Source organism: Tamandua tetradactyla, chromosome X (genome assembly GCF_023851605.1).
Source record: "Tamandua tetradactyla isolate mTamTet1 chromosome X, mTamTet1.pri, whole genome shotgun sequence".
NCBI classification, from domain to species: domain Eukaryota; kingdom Metazoa; phylum Chordata; class Mammalia; order Pilosa; family Myrmecophagidae; genus Tamandua; species Tamandua tetradactyla.
The window spans coordinates 119626158-119644054 of NC_135353.1; the positions used below are offsets into that span (position 1 = coordinate 119626158).

Consider the following 17897-nt stretch of genomic DNA (forward strand, 5'->3'; position numbering starts at 1 on the left):
ACTGGTCTGGTATCTATAGCTAGGGCTTGATGCCATATATGTAATCCAGCCTTCTCCCTGGCTTGGAACAAATCAAAGTGATTGCTAGGACATTTTTAGAATACACAGTATTTAGGCAATATTGTGGGGCATTAAGCCCATCAGCTCGGAGGCCTGAGGTAGCCCTGCCTAGGCAAAAGGGCAGGCAGGACCAGACTGTACTAAAACAAAAGTGAGAAGGTGTAAATTGTGTGTGCCATTCCGGTGACCTTTGGGCAGTTGAAGGGAGCAGAGAAGTAGGACTACCCATCTACTGCTGTACTGTTGCCCCAGAGTTGTTACAGGTATCTGTTTCTTAGGTGCCACCACTTTTCTTTTTATAGGGCTAGTTGAAAACTTAAGCTCTGCTTATTGAGCACCCAGGGAAAGCTCACGCTAATGATAGATTAACGTTACTGGAGGAACTTCATAGGTAACTATAAGGAATAGACGGTTACCCTCTTCTAAATTACTCTTTTTTGACCTGGCTGAACTTGCTCTTTTTGTGAAACTACTTAATATACTCTTTCAGCCAGTTTTTTTTTTTTTTTTATCATGGGCAGGCACATGGGAATCAAACCCGGGTCCTCTGGCATGGCAGGCGAGAACTCTACCTACTGAGCCATCGTGACCCACCCACTTTCAGCCAGTTTTACCCAGACCAAATTGTACAGGAGACCCCTAAATGTCATCGATTCTTTAATTCAGACTCCAGGAATGAAGGAGGGAATGGGAAGGTAGAAGAATTCGAGCTGTGTCTCTGGTCTCCCAGATGGAGTCACAAAGGAAGGACAGAATCTGGGTCTCCTGACTCTTGAAGAGTTCAGGATTCTTCCTGGGAGACTACCTTATCCCCTGTGAATTGGTGATGTAGTTAGGAATAATTTTGGCCTTTCTTTGACTCCAAAGTCTGGGAAACCTGTCAATTTTCTGCTTGGCAATGGGAGAAGGAAGGAATCCAGCATTCACTGATCATCTACTAAGTTTCCGTCACTGGGGGCTGGAACTTTTTATATGCATAATCTCATTCATTTTTCTCAGCAGTCCATTTTACTACCCACTTTATAGATGAGTAGCCTGAGGTCTAGAGAGGTTATGTAACTTAACTAGTAAGTGTTGGAGCCAGGATTCAGACCCAGGTGTGTTTGTCCCCAAAGCTCATACTTTTTCCAGTAGACCTACTTTAATTAGGATCCCTAAAGAAACTCTTCAAACTGATCCCTCAGCATTGTGCTCAGGATTTCTAAGTCCTGGGTTGGATTCTATGACTGGTCTTGATCCCCTGTACTCTGGGAATGATTTGCACAATACCATTTTAGTCTAATGGATCTGTCAAGTTCCCCATAGTGTATGGACCTCAGGAGCCTTCTCATCAGCTTATTCTCTGTGCATAGCATGGTGCCTGACACAGAGATTGCTCAAGAAATATTTATTTGCTTGCCAAATGAAGAAATGGAGTCTCTTCTACCCGTGAATGGGTGAAATGATGCAAAAATAATAACGCTAATTAACATTTTATGCACAATGTTCTTTTAGAATGGCACACACCATTCTAAGCACTTTACATGTAATTATTTATCGCCACTTAAGGCGCACACAGATTAGTTTATTTGCTTATAAGTTGATGAGACCAAGGCAGTCTAGCTTCAGGGACACTATGCTACAGTTGAAAACAATCTCTTACTGATCAGTCAGTGAAATAAAAGCACTTCATTCAGCACCTGTTGCATGTACAGCCTTTTGCTAGGCAAGATGGGAAATTTAGAAGACCTGCAAGAAGCACAGTGTCTGTCCACAACTTGAGCAGGGAATATTAACTCATATAAAGTTAAATAGCAGTAAAAAATAAATTATCATTGGTGAAACGACTTATGTACCCCTAGCTGAGCCATACATATTACATTTTATCTTCCCAAAAACTCAGTTGGTAGTCATTAAACTTAGGGCAGCAGTTCTTAAATTTGAGCTTGCATTTAACCTGGTGGGCTTGTTAAAACACAGATGGCTGGATCCCATCCCAGAATTTCAGGTTCAGTAAATCTGAGGTGGAACATAAGAATTTGCATTTCTAACAAGTTCCCATTTTGAGAACCACTTACCTAGATCAAGGTTCTGGAGTTCAGAATGGCTAAATAATTTATGCAAGGTCTCACAGCTAGTAAAGAGACCAGCTAGGATTCAAACCCATCTTTTACTTACCCACAAGACTTTCCATAAGACGTAAAGTGTCAAATAAACGGTTTAAATAAGAAATACCTGCGATGTGGTAAGTGGCCAATACATGCTAAGTATTATTGTACCCTATTTAAATTCACTGGAGGGTAATTTCACTGAGTGTTGAGACCAACAGGAGTAATGGCCCAAATGGGAGACTACGTAGAGTGTGTTGGAAATATAAACCCCATTATTTAAGAATTTTGGCTTTCAAGTCAATCTGCCTGGTTTCAAGTCCAGGTAATTATGTTCTCTAAATGCGTGAGCTTGGCAAGTGGCTTCCTATACCTCCTTCTTCCCACATCAGTTTCCTTGTTTGTATAATGGGGGAAGCATCCCAATCTCATATGGTTGTTGTGAAGATTAAATTAGCTAATATATGTAAAACTTTTAGACAAAACCTGACACACAGTAAACTCTCAGTAAATATTAGTTGCGATGATGAGGGAGAAGAGGAGGGAGAAGAGGAACAGTAGTAGTAGCACTAGGAGTAAGAGAAGAAGGCTAGACAGTGGAGTATAGGGCCAGGTTATACAGGAATTGAAAACTGGATAGGATAGCAAACAGAGAGCAATTGAAAGTTATTGATCAGGTAAGTGACAGGATAGATTGTCTAAAGCACCACTTTAGACAATTTGTCTTTATTTACAGCCTAAATGGGTTACAGTGAGAACAATTAGGGCAGCCCTCCTGGGATGAAAGGGTATGACCCTGGATTAGGGAGGAAACAATAGGAATGGAACAGAAAGGATAGATAAGTATGTGTGACATTTTGGGGAAATTTTTATTTTTATACTGTGAAAATAATGTAACACGAAATTTAAAGAAAGAAGAAAACATGTCCTGTTCCTACCAAGGAATCCTTTCATTTCCCTGCTAGCTCTTATCTATAAGTATAGAGATTCTGTGGGGGCATGATTATAATAATTATGTAGATGTGATTTTGTGTGTTCTGCTATTCTGCTTCTTTTTTTTTCTCCTCTATGCATTACTTGGTAAATAATTTTTCATGTTGCTGTAAAGCTTCCCCAGTAATTATAATTTTAATGGCTGTATAATATTTCACCACCTTAATGCACTCTAATTTGCTTCATCATTCCCATCTTGTTGGATAATTACATTATATATAGTTTGTTGTTTTATAAAATAACGTGCAGAACACATTTTGATTTTGAATAGCTATAGCCTTTTTCTTATTTTGAATTATCTCATTAAAAACAATTATCTTACTAGTTCAAACAATATGAGCATTCTTATGTGTTGCTGTTTTTTTATAGATTTCACAAAGCTACTTTCTTAGCAAGCGTTTTATACTACCGTTAACAATGTTTGAAGACACCAATTTCCCCAAAACTTTGCCATCCTTTAAGTTTTCCCCGTATTTAAAATTTTTCTTTTTATAATTGCAGTAGGTATAAATGGTACCTATTATAACTTTGCTTTTTCATCATTCGAACCTGAACATTTTTGATGTGTTTAATATTTGCATTGCTTCTAATATGAACTACATGTTCAGATCATTTGTTCGTAAATACTTGGGACCTTTTGAGGGAAAAATAAAGATCACTTGATGATTGAAATTGGGAAACAAAGGACATAAGTCAAAATAATTCTTGGGGAAAGTTATTTACAAAGGTATGGCAATTGAGAGGGGAGCTGGTTTGGTGAAAAAGATAAATTTGTATTATGATATACGAGCGCCAATCACCTAATCAAAGGGTAGAATGAGGAAGAAGAACCAGAAATAAAAACTGAAAGGATAAGCAGCTGAAGTGATAGAAGGGAAAGGAGAAATAAGCCAGTGCATCATCACAGAAAAAAAATGAGACAATGAGATGAAGACTAATGGCTTTGACAATTTGAAATTCCAAGTGGCATTTAAGAAAGCAAATTTAGTAAAGTGGTAGGCTAAAGTAGATGGCATGGTGATCTGTAAGGGGAATGCATAGAGAAGAAATGCAAACAGCCAATTTTACACACCATAAAATCACTCATTTTAAGTGTACAATTTAACATGCTTTTTTAGTAAATTTATAATTCTGTGCATTCATCACCACAATCCAATTTTAGAACATTTTCATCACCTTAAAAAGATCCCTCGTGCCTAATTTTCAGTCATTCCCCACTTTCCCACCCTCAGCTTTAAGTAATCACTTATCTATTTTCTTTCCTTATAGTTTTACACTTATGCTCGACATTTTATAAATGGAATGATGTAATATGGGGGCTTTTGGGTTTGGCATCTTTCACTTAGCACAGTGTTCTCAAGGTTCATACATGTTGTAGCATGTATCAGTACTTCATTCATTTTTATGACTGAATAACATTTCTTTGTATAGATATACCATGTTTTGTCTATCCATTTACATGTTGAAGGACATTTGAGTTATTTCCACATTTTAGTTATTGTGGACAATGCTACTATGAACATTCAGGTACAAATCTTTGAGTGGACATGTGTTTTCAGTTCTCTTGGGTGTATACCTAGAAGAGGAATTGCTGGGTCATATGCTGATTTTGTGTTTAACTTTCTGAGGAATCACCAAACCATTTTCCACAGCGATTTGACCCTTTTGCATTCCCACCAGCAATATAAGAGGGCTCCAGTTTCTTATTAATTTTTAATGCAACATTCATGTCTTACTGGGTGATTAAAAAATCTTTAAAAGAAGAAGTTGGCCAGGGGAAGGAGGGAGATAAATGGGATGGTAGTTAGAAAGGGCAATAGGGTTTAAGTTAGGTGACTCTAAAAATGTGGTCCCAGGACCAGCCACATGAGTATCACCTCAGAACATGGAAATAGAAATTTTCAAGCCCCACCTTAGACCTTCCAAATCAGAAACTCTTGTACTGGGCCCAGCGATCTGATTTTGAAAATAATCAAAATCTGGTCTGTTTGATTATTTTGAAAGATTTTCAAACTTAAAGGACAGTTGCAAAAATAATACAAAACCCACACATAGAACTCCAACATACCTCTACCCTCTCCAGGTGCCCAGATCCACCAATTTTAACATTTTGTCACATTGAATTTTGTATCATTTTTTCCAACACATCTGTCAATCCATCTGTCTATTCATCTGTCAGTTTTCTAAACATTTAAGAGCAGGGTGTATACATACATCATGCTCCTAGAACCCATAATACTGACATATACATTTCCTAAGAACAAGAAATATTCACTTACATAACCACTTTTAAGTGCAGCATAATTTGTGTTTTTATAAGCTCTTCAGGTGATTCTGATGCGTGCTAAAATTGGAGAACCACTGCTGTAAGTGAAGGTTTTGTTAGGGTCCCGAATATTGGATTAAGTTTAAGAACAGGAAGAAGTCAGAGCAAAGGGAAAGAGGACTGATGTTGAAGATGGAGGAGGCAGATCACGGTTTAAGGCCTCAGGGAAGATGAAAAGGACTAGAAAAGGTTAAGGTAAGAGATGACATTTTGAGAGGAGAAATCCTGATGTAGTTTCTCCCCACTTCCTTTATTTAAGCATTTCCTATGTCATTTCTGTCACAACTAGAATGATGGATGCAGGTGGGAAAATCAAAGGTATATTCTTAAGCCATTCTCATTGCCTGAAGCTTGCAACAATTGATAATTCCAGGTAGCTGCACTCTTGGTTCTCTCCCTCCACTATTGTTTATTCTGTGTGCAGAGAATGCAAACTGATTTTAACACTAGCAGGAGGGAAAAAAAATGGTGAGTATATCATCTGGGGGGAATCTACATAAATGTGAAGTGTTAAAAAGCCAAAAAAAGTTTTTTTGGTACTCTTTACCTATGCTTCCCTCCTTGTTCCTTTCCATTCTTACACTTTTCACAGAACTTTAGAATTTGTAGGATATGTTCACATACATGGTCACAGTTGATCCTCATAACAACCCTTATAAGTTAAGCCTTATTATTCCCATTTTGTTGATGAGGACGCTGAGACTCAGAAAAACTATTATTGTTTAACAATACAACAGCAAAAGGTATAATAGCTAACATTTATTGCATGCTTATTATGTGTCAGACACTTCATATGAGTAATTTTGTTTATTTTTATAATGACTTCATGAGATGTGTACTATATATTGACACAGTTTTACATTGGGGGAAACCGAGTCACAGATAGGTGAAGTCACTTGCCCAAGGTCAAACAGGCATCTGATTCCAGAGCCCGTTACTTCTTGGATTGGGTAGCAAATGCATGGCAAAACTAAAATTCTACCTGGGTTTTAAAGTCTCAGCCTAGGCCTCTCTTGCTTTCTTTTGTCACCCGCATGATAAGCAGAGTGTGGAATTCCTAGTTGATATTTCTTATTTTCTGATTGGGTGAAAGGGATACTTTAAAGTTGAATATCATTTTATTAGGGACAGCATACTTCTCAGGAAACCTTCACCACCTACGATGAACACAACCTTCAGAAGCACAGAAGGATTTGTCACAAGCATGACAAAATAAATTTAAATACTTGGATATTAATTTATCCCTGGGCACACAAAATTGATTCAAGGAAAAATATAAACCCTAATGAGAAAAGTAAAGAAATGAATCGATACAGACCTATGCCTTGCTTCCAGTTGGAAAGACTAAATCTAATAAATATTACAGAGCTCTCTAAGTTAATATATAGATGTAATGCAGTACTGATTAGTGTCATGGTGGGATGCTTTATAGAACTTGTCATATTCATTGTGAAATTCATCTGAAAATATAAGTAGGCAAAAATTGCTTATTTTAAAAGGTAATAATGGTACACTTGCCTTATCAAATATTAAAGCCTGTCATGAAACGGCAATTATCAAAACCATTTGATAGTGGGTTAAAAATATCAAACAGTGAAATATGAAAAAAAGAGATTCCAAGAACAGGTTCAAATGATTTTAAAGATATAGAACACACTGGAAGTAGCTGCAACTGGAGAAAACAATCACTCTTTCTTTAATAAATGTCAGAAAGTTAAGATATTAATATGGAGGACTTAGATCCATAGCACATACTTTGCTCTGTAGTAAATTCCAGAAAGCAGACTAGAAGAATAGCATACTTATTCCAGCTGTGGGTAGAAGATAAATCTGTGTCTGTTAAAGAAACGGAGGATATTATCAGAGACAAGATGGATGGATTCAAATATATAAAAGTTTAAGAAAAAACCTTTGCACGACAAAATGTAATAAGAAGTTAAGTGACAGAATGAGGGCTGTGTCTGGGGTCAGCCTCACTGATAACAATTGGCTGTCTAAAAAGCATAAAAAATAAATACAGATATAGAAGGTCAGCTTGCAGATTCGGCCTCATCCGCGGGCAAGAAAAATGAACAGGCAATTTGCACATGAGGAAATAAAGGCCGTAAATCATTATATGGAAAAGTGCCACCTCCCTAGCAAGTAAATAAATGCAAATCAAAACAACTTCAATGAATCACAACCTGCTTACTAAACTATCAATAATTAACAGATATTATAAACAGAATTTATGAAATCCATTTTGGCAAGGCTGTGAGGAAACAGTATGTGCTTCTGTGATCAGCATAAATTGATTCAGTCTTCCTCAAGGGCAATCTAGAAGCAAGTAACAAGAGTTACAAAACTGTTCATACTCTTTGACCTAGAATTTTTACCCTTGAGAACATACCTCCAAGGAAATAACCTAAAAAGGAAAAAAATAATTTGTTCAAACATATTCATGGCAGTGCTGTGCATAAATAATCATGGGAAAGATTTGTCAATCTAGTGTGTCATCATGATGGAATAGGATATAGTATTTAACAGTGACAGGTATACAAACACTGAGTCTTTTAGAGAAATGAGAATTTGTAACAATATTAACTGTAAAAAAAAAAAAGTAAATCCTAAATCACATGTTGAATTCAGAAGTAATCTGGTAGAATGTAAATAGCTGGAGTTGAATGAGCATGGTGTTCTTTAGGTACATGTTAAATTGCTAGAAGTTATAATAAAAAAGAAAGTCTGAAGAAGAGGCAGGCAACATTGGTTTGACTTAGACTTGGTAAGTTGAAGAGCAAGGGCTTTGGGGAAAAATCCCATACCAGTGGTAGTCAATATTACTTACCAGGAGTGCTTGATCTAATTGTTAAGTAGAATTTCTGCTTATCTAGATTGAAGAAAATGTTGACCTTTCTGAGGAGATAAATCCCCAGACCTTTGTGGACCTTCAAATTTGTCACCATCACTACAACATTAAACCCTCACTCTCACCAATAACATTTTATTATCTGGCTCAGGACATAGAGCTTTCTTTTTCTTCACTTTCATCACCAGCAAGTTTGCAGTACCATTATGCACAGAGAAGCACATTATTTCCCTCTACAAGGGTTACTGCATAAATATGCTTTGACAACAAACAGGGACCCATCAAGCCATGTTGACGTGTTAGTGTCAAGTGGTAAACTAGGCTTCCTCCTTTGCTGGGTGACTTGTCCTACAAGTCAGTATTGTAATGCCTGTGATCCAAATTCATACCCTTTGCAAAATGGCCAGTTACTACATTTTATGGATCTTTAGGGCCACTCTTAAAGAGTCAAAACCTCAATGTTTAAATACATGCTTGCCAAAAAACTACTCTACTAATAACTACCATTCATCATTGAGCCCCAGAATGCCTTTTACACCATTCAAGATAGAATCATGTTCTGTATAACTTTAGCAATGATTTAATTCCATTGTATTCTTGGTCTTTTGAAATTCAGTAAATCAATATCTTATATATATAAGGACACTAATAACCAAAACCTGTTCTTTCTACCTGTTCCATTGCTTAAACATGGTAGAGCACCTTAAATAGCATCAAGATTTCCAGAGTATTTTGGAGTTCCAGTATGTTCATTTTGTAAGTCTTCACTTGTCACATGGTGGTATGTATATACATAATTAAAATGCATTTTGCTTTAAAAGGTTTTTTTTTTTAACAGCTTTATACCCCTTAAAATATCCTGGTGAGTTGGAAACCTGGTAGATAATAATGATGGACTAGAGAAGTGATTCACAAAGTATAGTGTCAGACCAACAGCTGCAGCACCTGATAAATTCTTAGAAATACAAATAATCTTCCCTACCCCAGATGCATTGAGTCAGTAGTGTTGGGGGTGAGACCCTGCAATCTGTGGTTTTAAAAGTTCTCCAATCGATTCTGATGCATGCTAAATTCAGAACCACTGGGTTAGAGAATAGAGACTTAGCTTTGACCAAACAGATCCTCATCTAAATTGCTTTTGGAGATGTCAAACCTTCCTGCCACCTTGACAATATGTTATTTACTTCCAGAATGTCTTTTATTGAATCTCTTGAGAAGGTTATGGGAACACTAAAGAGGCAGCTTGTTCTGTTGACAGAAGCGTGGATGTTGACGTAAGATGGACCTTAATTGTAATCCTCTCCTAGCCATTTATTCTCTTTGTGTTCCCTTAGTTGTTTACTCTCTCAGAGCCTCCTTTATAAGGTGGAGAAGAGAACACCTATATTACAAGATTGTCTCAAGGGTTAAATGAGAACAAGTCTATCACGTACCCAGCTCGTACTTGACACATGACAGACACTCAGTAAACAAGAGCCATAACCTTAGTACTATGTCTGTGAGAGTATGCAGGGCCCAAAGGAGTAAAGGGAAATTCTAAGTTGGGGTCAACAGTGAGAGGAAGCTAAACTTCACCCAGGACAGCCCAATAAATCAAGGAATTCTGTGACATTTCCAAAGGACATGTTGCACTAGCCTCCTGAATCAGGGCTTTGCACTTTGCATTTGTTGTTTCCAGACTAATGGTTCCTTATTTGAAGTTCCTTGGACCCAGGGGCAGAGAGGCATGGCAAGAACAAGCTCTTGGGTGGGCCACGGTGACTCAGCAGGCAAGAATGCTTGCCTGCGATGCCGGAGGACTGGGGTTCGATTCCCCATGCCTGCCCATGTAAAAAAAAAAAAAAAAAGAACAAGCTCTCTGGACCCTTCTCCCCTCCCCATGTGGCCTCCTTGTGTCTCATTTCCTGAATCTTGCAACTAATTCCTTCAGCAGTAACCTGGGAGTGGCTGTTTCTCTTGGAGCCGTCTTATCTTTTGGCTGCTAAGGGAAGGGAAAGGGGAGAGGGGCTGGACCTGTGCACTCTTGCTGCTCAGCTCCTGGAATGCCAAGCTATTGTGGTAAGTTTAAAAATAAAATTCCCAAACAAGAAAACTTCAAAAGGTCTGAGGATGAGGCAGGAGGAGATTTTTCAGTCTCTGCAAATATTGGTTCTCATTTTCAATCACTATTAGGTAAAAAAAAAAAAAAAAAAAAAAGAAAGATTTTAACAAAAGGGGAAAATCTATTCATCAGAAAAAAAAAAAAAAAAAAAAGGCAACCAGTGCCAAGAGGAAAACAGAATATCCCATGGCCTGGCAGGCAATTTGCTTTTGTTTTTGGAATGCAGTCACCTTACTGGTATCAACAAAGCTTTTTCTCATGGTTAGTCTTCATGCTTACTCCCCTTCTTTTCAGCAAGTAGCTAAACTCTTCATGGACACCTGGGGATGAGCGAGGTAAAAGTAGCTTTTGCCCCACGCTAGGACCCATTACTTAAGTGAGATTGTCCCTCAGAGCCAGGCAAGGTGAGTTCCAGTCTGACCACTTCTGCTTCTTACTGGCTGAGCAAATGATTTGCCTTTTCTAAGACACAAGTCTTAGAAACTGGTGATAATGATACCTACTTCAACGGGTTGTTGTGAAGATTAATTGAAATACATACATGAAAGCATAGTTCCTTTCCCTTAAAGAAACTCATCGCTGTCCACTCCACAGTAAAGAATCCTTCCTTGATTCCAGAACCTAGTTGTAGATTTATTTGCACTTAGGAGGCAAGAGCCCTTTGCAAATAAGACATCTAGAGGCCTTTGTCTTTGACTTGAGCCTGATACACTTCAGTGGAAGCCTCAACATTCATCATTTTGCTTCAGATATTAGCACCAGGAAAGCAGGAATTATGTTGCTTTTGGTCCCCTTTGATCTAGTCATCTTGCACAGTATAATATTCAGTGAGCTTTTGTTGAAGGAATGACTTGAACACACATTGGCCCAGATGATCCTATTGAAAGTATTCCTTCCCCTTTCTGGAGTTCTGTTCTAAGTGTCTCTGCAATGTCCAGTCTGACCCTCCACAGGGTTAATTAGGGTTAATGCATAAAATAGCAATTTCCAAGCTGCATCTCTAGGACCCAGTGCATGAAGATAGGGTCACAGTGCCATGAACTGGGGCACTAGATGTTCCTAGAAGGCATGTTCTTCTCCTCGACTGGCTCTGGAGTTATTGACTGTCAGGAGTAAATTCTGTAAGGCTGACATAAGTACTTAATACCTGAAGAAGACACCTTTGCATATCTAGTCCTTTTGATCTTCACACTGCCCTTTAGAACCCCAAACATGCTTTTTATTATCTTTCCCTTTATAGTAGATGAGAAAACTGAGTGAATGTCTCCAGAGTTAAAAATCCTTCTTAATTAGGGCCTCCTAACTAATAGCCGTGTGGTTGAACTAAGATCCAAGGTCTCCTGGTTTCTTGACCATTGAGCCAAGTTGAACATTAATCAGGAGGCAAGGCAGTCCAACTCTCTTGATGGAAATAAGGATCAGGGCTGAAGCACTATAGCAGTGAAGGTTGTACACTGCACAACTTGCATAATGAAATGCAGTGACCCTGAGTAAGGGACTTCACTCTAACAATAAAGATAGCACCACCAGTTTTTAAGCACCTTTCCATATACCCAGCATGTTTGTTGGACACTTTTTATAAAGTCAACCCTCTACAGCAGCTTTGCAAGGTATGCATTTTACTAAGTTAAATATTTTGCTCAACACCATGCAGCTTTTAAGTTATGGAGCCAGATTTTAAAACTAGTGAAATTAATTCAGACCCAAGTCTTTCTGATATCATGTTCTCTCCACTCTGCTCTAGAGAAAGGGAAAGAGGGGTAAATTTGATTATTATCATGGAACAGGGTTCTTCTTATCACAGCTACAGGACATTGGCCCAGCTGGGGTCTTTGGAGATATTGCTGCCACCACCTGACTTTCCTAAGACCCACCTTGGAAATGAAGGTAGGGAATGGGGAAATAGACAAGGACAACATGAGTGAAGAAGGACAGAAGCAGGAATAGGAATGGGCAACTGAGTGTGTGTGGTAAGTGGTAGGGAGCAGGATGTACAGTGCAAAAACCAACCTAAATGGAACAAATAATTCTGCCCCTAAACCTCTGTTCCCAAACCACAACGCTCCCATCCCTTCTACCCCTGGACATTTGTCTCTCATAGTAAGGTCTCTAAATCACTTGTATTACAGTCACTTAGGTAATTGTTACAAATGCAGATTCCTGGCACCACCACAGAGTTCCTAAATCTCAATCTTGGGGTGGGACCCACTAGTTTGCATTTTAAACAACCTTCCCAGGTAATTCTCATTAAGAACCACTTTGATTATGAACTACTGTCCCAAATCGGCGGTTTCCAACTTTTTGGGGTCATATGGCTTTCTCAGAAAGAATTTTTTGAGCATGTGCCCTCAATACATGCTGGTAATTTATTCATAAATTCCTTATATTTACTAATGGGCTACTATACTTATGTTTTTAAACACAAAAAAAGTGGTGAGAGAAAAAATAAGCATGATAAAGTTAATTGAAGATCACTTCTCTACACTAAAGAATAAATGACATGGCAAGAAAACCGGATTGGTGGGGGAGACCTAGTGTGGGGCAGGAGAGCAAAAGTGTTTATGGCCCAGGTGGGATGGAGAGATGACTTCATTTTTCTCCAAACTCAGGCCTCCCCCAGAATGAAGGAGTAGGTAATCGCAGATGCCCCAAGGTGATTATCAGGGTAGGTGAGCTTTTTCAGATTCTGGAAGCCACTTTCTTGGCTAAGGCAATGAAAAGAAGAGGGTTTACTATAACCCACAAAACCTCCAAACTTTGGGTACCAAGCACTAGAAATTGGCTGGAGTAGGGCTAGAGTGCAGGGGTGAGGCTTAGCCCAGGGATAGTTTTGAAGTAGGAAGTGGTGTCTGGTGGAAACACCTACCTGAGAGAAGCAGCTTATTTTATGTAGCAAAGAAAGGTTCTGACCAAGGCACCAGCCTCGATCGATCCTGCTCATTTGAAGGAATGTGATGCTTTTCCTGTACCATAGTGGTACCAACTCAGTGATGGCGTTGGGAGGCTCGATAAATTTATGAAACATGAGTAATTTCCATTAACATGCCATCCCAAAGAAATACACAAGTCCCATATCACACCCACCCCAACCAGATTTTGGAGCTATTGCACAGCTACTGACTGCTTTACCCACCACTCATTTTTCCGCTTGCATGACAGGCTGGGCCCCAAGGTAACAGTGAGATCTGTCTCTTCTCATTCACCGTAGTCACACATTTGCATTTATTCCACGCCTAAGAAACATTTACTGAGCACCCACTATATGCCAGACACTGAGAAAATGATACCTAAGTGGAAATCTGAAGAGTAAGTCTGGAGAAGAAGAGGAAAGGAGAGTTAATTCAGAGGGAACAGAGAATATAAAGACAAGAGAGATGTGGGGGTGGCAGAATCTTAAAGAGCCTTATAAATCATATTAAGGGGTCTGCAGTTTATAAACAATTGGGAGCCACTGTAGGATTTAAACAAGGAAATGTATAACATAATCAAATTTATGCTTTATTTTTCTTTTATCTTCAAGTGTCATTTGCTTTTAGTTGAAAAAAATGAAGTATATTTGTATAATGCCTGTGCGTATATATGTTTATACACACACACACACACACACATAAGAGAGTCCCACCCAAAACCATCAGCACACCTCTTTAGAAAAATACATTATAAACAGTACTATGTATACTTCCAGAAAATTAAAGTGCATTTGCATATATACCCACTCTTTATTACAAAAATGAGAATATATTACATACATCATTCTATTCTATACCTTAATTTTCTGCATTTATTGTATTTCAGTGATTATTATATATGGCGTATAGATACACTGCATTATTTTCAACAACTTTATAGTATTCTGTATTTGGATGTTCCTTACTTTATTTAATAGTCCCCTGTTAGTCAGGGGCATTTAGATTGTTTCCAGTCTTTTTTTACTACACACAAAGCTGCAGTGTGATGCCTTATAGGTATCTCTCTGTGCTCATGTTGGAGTATATTTGTAGGATAAATCCCTAGAAATTGAATTGCTGGGAACAAAGAATTTTATCATCTTTTTTTTTCCCCAAATTTCTCTCCATATGGGTTGCAACCAATTTACATACCCTCCAACAGTGTGTGAGATCACTTTTTTCCTTACACCTTCAATTTCCTTGGCATCAAATCTTTAATTTTTTATTTAAAAAATTATTTCATTCTTGCTTAAATTCCCACTTATTTCATTTTAAGTGATGTTGAACATTTTTCCCTGTGTGTGTAAGTCATCTTTATTTTTCTGGGAACTGTTCTTTCTATTGCGTTGCTAATCCCTTTTATTGATTTGTAGGTGCTCTTCACATATATAGGATATTTACTCTGTGTTGTGTATGTTACAAATATTGTTCCCAGTGTATCTTTTTCTTTTGCCTTTTTTTAGGTATTCTTTCCTTGAAAGAAATTTTTCATTTTTCAGTGTCAAATTTGTCAGTTTTTCCTTATTGCTCAGTATTTGGTATTTTACTTAGAAAGGACTTACCCATGCCAAGATTATTTTAAAGTTTTCCCATGTTTCCCTCTAATACCTTTAGGGTGTCATTTTTTTTTCTTTTACATTTGAATCTTGATATAGCTGAGCATTATTTTTTTTAAAAAAGAGTGATTATTTTAGTTTTCTAGGTCTGCCATGACAAATGCCATGCAATGGGTTGGCTTAAACAGGAATTTATTGGCTCAAAGTTTGGAGACCAGAGGTATAATATTGAAATACTAACAGGGAATGCTTTCTCCCAGGATCTTTAACATTCTGGTGCTGGCTTGCCAGCAGTCCTTGGGGATCTTTGGTTTGTAAATGCATTTCTATCTGGACACGTGGCAATCTCTCTCTCCTCTGACTTCTGACTTCATCTGAATCTCCTTTGCTTATAAGGACTTCAGCCATATTGGATTAAGTTTGGCCACACCTTAACTAATAACATATTCAAAGGTCATATTTTCAAATAGATTCACAGCCACAGGACCAGAGTTGGGGCTTCAACAAGTCTTTTGTGGGGGACATGATTCAATAGCCTGCGGTAATCTAAAGTTTTACCTTTATTTTTGTCCCAGTGGCTATCCAGTTGTTCCAAAACTATATATTGAATAGCCCATCTTTCCTCACTCTTTGAAATGCCTTCTTTATCACAAACTAATTTCCCATAGGCATTCGGCTCTATTTCAATGCCTTAGTGTTCACTGTTTTGTTCCATGGATCTACTGTTCTATTCATGAGACCACTTTATTTACTGTAACTTTGGAACATGTTTTAATAATTGGTAAGGATAGCCCTCCCTCATTACTTTTTTTTTTTCATACTCCTCCTAACAGTTCTCACAACTTTATTTTAGCTATATGAAATTTAGAATAATGTTCCAAAATGTAATTTGTTGATATTTTCATTGCATTTGCATTGTTTATAGATCAGTTTAGGCGGAATTGACATCTTTACAGTGTTGAGTCATACTAACCAGGAAAATTATGTCTTTTCATTGATGCACACCTTATTTTATATCCCTCAATAGCATTTTAAAGTTTTCTGCGTGTGGATCCTGCATATTTCTTGTTAGATTTATTCCTAGGCATTTTATCTTTGTGATTGTTGTAATAAAAAGGTGATCTTCACTCCATTATATTTTCTAACTGGTTGTTACATATGTATAGGAAAGTTGTTGATTTCTAGATATTAATTTTTTCCTACCACCTTACTGAATTCTCTTATCATTTATACTATTTTTTTCAATTGTTTCTCATGCTTTTATCTATTTCAAGTCTTGTACACTTGCTTTATATTGTTTAGATTAAATTGTTTATGCATTTTATTGTTTTATTTTTTCTTATCGTGAACTGGCTTTTTGGCTGTAATTATTGTTGTTATTTTATTTTCTAATGTACTAATTTCTGCCATTATTTTATTGCCCTTCTGCTTTCCTTAGGTTTCTTCTATGGCTCTTTTTTTCTTGTGTTGAATGCTTAATTCACTTATTTTAATTATTTTTTGTGCATTAATGAAAGTATTTAAGACTATGAGTTTTCCTTTAGCCACTGTTTTAATCAACCTCACCTTCCAGCTCTTGATGTTTCTTTACTGTTGTCATATTCTAGGTGTTCTACAATTTCAGATTAGATTTCCTCTTTCACTAGAGGAACTTTTTTTGTTTGTTTATTTTCCAAAGGCTAGGTATCTTTAATTCATTTTTGTTATTAAATTCCAGTGTAACTGTATTGTGATTAGAGAATGTGATCTGTGTTACTTATACTTTTTGGCTTAATACATAGTCGGGGTTTTTTTTAATGGTGACTAGGTCCTTGAAAACAAAGTATAGTTTTTGTTTTACATGTATGAAAAAATTTAGATTCCATTATCTTAGTTCTTGGCTGTCATGATCTGACATCAGCTGAAAAAGTCGTATATTTCATTTGCACTTCCTTCTACCCTTCCATTTCCTACAGATTTTGCTTCATGAATCTTGATGCTCTGCTCTTTGGTGCTTAAAGACTTATGGTAGTTAGAATTTTTATCATGTGTTCTAGTCTTTAGCATTGTAGTGCCCTTCTTTGTCATGTTTATCACTTTTGGCCTTTTATTTGACTTTTTTTCTGATATAAGTATCATGGCCCTTAGTTTTTCGTGTTTGACATCAACTTGTTTATTAAACAAATATTTATTGGACACCTACTGTGTTCCAGGCACTAAGTGCCAGATGGAGACAAACAAGATCCCTGCCTTCATGGAGCTTACATTTTAGAGAGTGGAGCATAAAATAAACAAGTAAAAATAGGTATGTAATGTAATACCAGGTGGGGATTAATGCTCTAAGGAAGAATAAGATAGAATAAGGATACTTAAGGATAGGAAGTCTCTATTTTAGGTAGGGTGGTCAGGAAAGGCTTCTCTGCCTGGTACTCATTTTTCATTCTTTTACTTTCCCTTTACAACCTTTTCACTGTTTTGTTTTCCTGAGGGGGAATGCAAGATGGAACAGTTTTCAACAGGGATTGATAAAATATTAAGGAGGTGTAGGTGAGATAAGACCCAAGTGAGAAGAGAATGCAAATGTGGATATCAATTTCTGATTCATGTGAGTGATGAGCTAGCCGGGGTGGGGGCTGTAGAAAAGGAGGATAAGGGACATTTTGCTTTCCATGCTATCTGAGCTTGGCTAACATTGTGTTTATTATTATTTTTAATAAATATTTTCAGCTTTCATCATGACTATTGAATGGGTATTCTGTGATGATTTAATTGAACCTCTGGAATTTCCTGTCACTGGGCAGTACTTAGCATGAAACTGATTGCTTACAAGCTTCTGCAGGAAACCCTGTCTTCTGGCTTGGAGGGTTTAACACTTCATTCACTGTAGCTAAAGTAATGTCTTTTGACTTTGGCCACTCTTTAGTAGTTTGATATTTTAAAGATATCCAAACAAACCTGGACTTCTTTTCCTTGGAAATTTTCTTCTATTGCTTAGAAGA

General features: G+C 37.4%; 1 protein-coding gene across 3 annotated transcripts in view; it reads left to right on the plus strand.

Moving 5' to 3' along the window:
- Positions 1 to 17897, plus strand: part of SHROOM4 (shroom family member 4) — a 289038-nt gene that overhangs the window by 254358 nt on the left and 16783 nt on the right. The window lies entirely within an intron of this gene.